This window comes from Triticum aestivum, chromosome 6D (genome assembly GCF_018294505.1).
Source record: "Triticum aestivum cultivar Chinese Spring chromosome 6D, IWGSC CS RefSeq v2.1, whole genome shotgun sequence".
Classification (NCBI taxonomy): domain Eukaryota; kingdom Viridiplantae; phylum Streptophyta; class Magnoliopsida; order Poales; family Poaceae; genus Triticum; species Triticum aestivum.
Window position 1 is genome coordinate 49,225,670 of NC_057811.1, and position 3,666 is coordinate 49,229,335.

The 3,666-nt window shown below is 49.1% G+C and overlaps 1 pseudogene; it reads left to right on the forward strand.

The window, feature by feature from the left end:
• Window positions 1-2,110: 2,110 nt before the first annotated feature.
• LOC123142407 (putative F-box/LRR-repeat protein At3g58880) lies at window positions 2,111-3,666 on the forward strand (annotated as a pseudogene).

Here is a 3,666-nt window from a genome sequence, read left to right on the forward strand (position 1 = left end):
GGGGCACGGTAGATGGTGCGTCAGGGCTGAAACCGCGCGGATAGAGGACACCGGCAGACCAAGGACTGGAGGATGCAGGTCCACGAAAGTCGGGACCGGAGCAGTGTCGACAAGGATCCACCACACAACTTCAACAACCCGCCAGAGGACCGTCGTGACCACATGAATGTAGAGTCATGACCGTAGCTCGGAGGAGGTGTCGTTGGGGACGGAGGTTGGCTTGCAACTAAGCTGGATCGAGCCCCGGTCACCCCAAGTGCTACACCTGCCCCAGCAGACAAGAACAATACAAGGAGTTGCGCCAACGAGGGGCAAGAGGCGAATGGGGGGAGGATCACCACAGGTGTGGGCGCACCACACGCAGGACCGACAGGAAGCAACACAATAGTTGGATGGGGAGGGGGGTGGTCGCGGCATGCGGGATCCAATCCGGGGCTAGTGGAAGGGAGGGTCCTCTAGCACAAGGAGGAGGGGGAGTCCGCCCCACCGCATCCATCCCCATACACGACGTGGCCACACCGGTCGGCCCTCCGATGGCGGTGGTGCGAGGAGGTGGTGGTGAAGGAAAGGGGTCGGTGCGGGGCGGAGTGGGGTCCGGAGCAGGAACGAAATCGCCCCGTCGCTGCCATCCCAGGTCCCGTCGTGACATCGCCGGTCGGAGGGCCGACCGGTGGCGATGCGAGCGTGGCGATGGCGGAGGGGAGCTCTTAGCCGTGACAATGGTGACTCGAGTGCCGCCAGACACGGGCGACACATGGGTGAAGATTTTTCGATGGTTTGCAGTACTCATCATATGTATAGTAATCATGGTCATTTCCATTATCAAAGTTTAAGATATCTATCTATTAATACACTATGCTCCTCAATTTTTAAGGCCTCACGATCAACCGAGGTCTCCAATTTAAAATTAGGTCACTCGTTTTGACCAAGTTAACAATTTCTTAAGAAGCTCTCTTATTTTATTCTTTTAATTTACCATGCTTCCTGATTTTGGAGATTTCCCATTTTATTTGGGGTATTCAATTTTGAATTTTGGAGATCTTTCATTTGATCGGGGTATTCAATTTTGGACTAGATTCATATTTTGACTGGGTCAACATTTTTCTAATCAATCCGCGGCAACCGGCCTATAAGAACACATGAATCCCGTGCACCCTCTTGTCACCTAAAAAAAAAAGAAGCGCAAACATGTGATACTATAACATCAATATAGTATACGCAACCATCGACATAGAAAATTTCCTCAAATAACTATGGGTTGACGAGCAGATAACCCAAAATCACACCGCCAAAGGCCCAGCAAATAACCACATTATAAATAAAAATAAAACACACTCCATCATCTCACCAACTCACCAAGCCAAATACTCCATCGGTTCCAAAATATAAGGTTGATTAGTATTTTGAGAAGACAAGTTTAGAACCAAAAATATTGACATCCAAAATACTAAATAAATAAAGTATGGAAGTTCAATTCATGATTAACCTAATGACACCGATTTGATATTATCGGTATTGATATATTTCTCTATAAATTTGGTCAAACTTAAAAGAGGTTTGAAGTACTATTCTTTTTAACTGGATAAATTAAAACACAGAAAAAAATAACGTTTGCATTTAGTTCTTTTTTTTTGAGGGGAGCATTTAGTTCTTTATGTGTATGGCTGATGTTATGTTCGGAGCCAAATTTATTAGTTGTGGCGTTTCAGCAGATCCACACATGTAAAGTTTTTTATTTTTTTTAACATCATCCAGGCATGTAAAGTTTACTTATTAGTGGGCTGGCATTTTTCTTCTCTCCTGTTTTTGGGGAAGGTGATCAAGGAGAAAAGCACACCGACAGTCTCTGATGGCAAACTGCGTAGAAGATGCCCGTTGATCTGCTACTGCATGCTACCCTTTCGTATTCTGTGGCGTTTTCACACACTAGCTCTCATTTACTTCAGGTGATGGTTCAGTTCGTCCACTTTTTTCAGTTAAATAGGACGCATCACTCCCCATGATCCGGAGCCTCTCCGTGGCGGCGGCCAACCCTAGCCTTCCGTCCCGGTTCTGACCTCCCCGCTCCATTCCCCAGCAACGTCGTGCCGCGAGTGGTGACCATCCGGCCATGGAGGGCTGCGAGTGGAGTAACAAGGAGGCCGCGGGGGAGGCCGAATCCCATGGGACCGCAGTGAAGCGGGCACGGGCAGGCGACTGCGGCGAGAACGCCGACGATCTCATCAGCACGCTCCCCGACGACATCCTCGGCAACATCATCTCGCTCCTCCCCACCGTGGACGGCGGCCGCACGCCGGTCCTCTCCCGCTGATGGCGCCACCTCTGGCGCTCCGCGCCTCTCAACTTTGAGGTCCGCACCCGAACCCCCGGCGTGCCCGTCGCCGCCTCCTCCCCGGTCTCACCCGCCGCCATCTTCAAGATAATCTCCCAACACCATGGCCCCGCCCGCCGGTTTTACTTCAACTGCCGCGGCGCCGGCTACCTCTACCGCAACAATGCCCAGAGTTGGCTTCGCTCCCCGGCTCTCGCCAACCTCCAGGAGCTCGATCTCAGCTACGCCGAGCCCCGGCTGCTGGCATCGGTAGTGCTCTGCTTTGCATCCACCCTCCTCGTAGCCAAGATCGAGCATTGTGATTTCCCCGTTGATACTGTGCCGCCCATGAATTTCCCACTCCTTACAAAGCTCACCCTGTTCGACGTTTCTGTCTCCGAGGAGGTCTTCCACAGACTGCTCTCCGGCTGCCATGTCTTGGAGAGCTTATACATGGCCGAAGTTCGTGCTGGAGGTTGCTTTACGTGTTAGCTCCCGGACTATTAAGAGCATCACCTTCGGTCATAGCTTTAGTGAAAAAGCCGAACTGGTCATCGATGACGCTCCTCGCCTTCTAAGCTTGCTATTAACCGATTGTAACCGAGATGATCGTGTGACTATCAGGGTAATTAGGGCGCCTAATCTGGAGATATTGGGCCCTTTCTTAGTTATCGTCTCCAAGCTCCTGCTCTTCCAGGTAGCAGCAGCGTCATCTTCGAATCTTGCATTCTGCATTCCTACATACTCTACATGCAGATAATATTTTGTTCATTGTTTGTTTTCTTTAGGGAATAAGCCCAGTCGGCTCCACAAACTCGATGCGCACTGTGAAGGTTTTGACTCTCAGGGCTTCTGGAGATAAATTGGATTCAGTTCTTAACATCCTCAGGTGCTTCCCATGTTTGGAAGAGCTCCATGTCATTGTGAGTATTCATCTCTGCTTGGTTTAAATGTCTGATCCGGTATGCGTACAAAAAAAATGTCTGATTTGGTTTACATATTATAGTCAAGTTAGCAACAGCTCTAACATATTAATGAACCTTCTTCCTTTTTCGCAGTTTCAGGAATTCTATGAGATGGATAAGGAAAATGAGCCTCAATATGACCCACTACATCCAATCGAATGCCTCGAGATACATCTCAAAAAAGTGGTGTTCAAGTCATTCCTGGGCTATTTGGCACAGAGGTCCTTTGCCAGGTTCTTTGTTTTGAATGCAAAGGTGGCAACCAAAATTGAATTTGAAGTAAACAAGGACTATGACAACAGATCGGAGGCTTCTCAGCGCTGGCTGCTATGACCGGAAAACAGTGCTTCTCGAGATGTTCAGTTTGAATTAAGAAATACTTCAAACTAA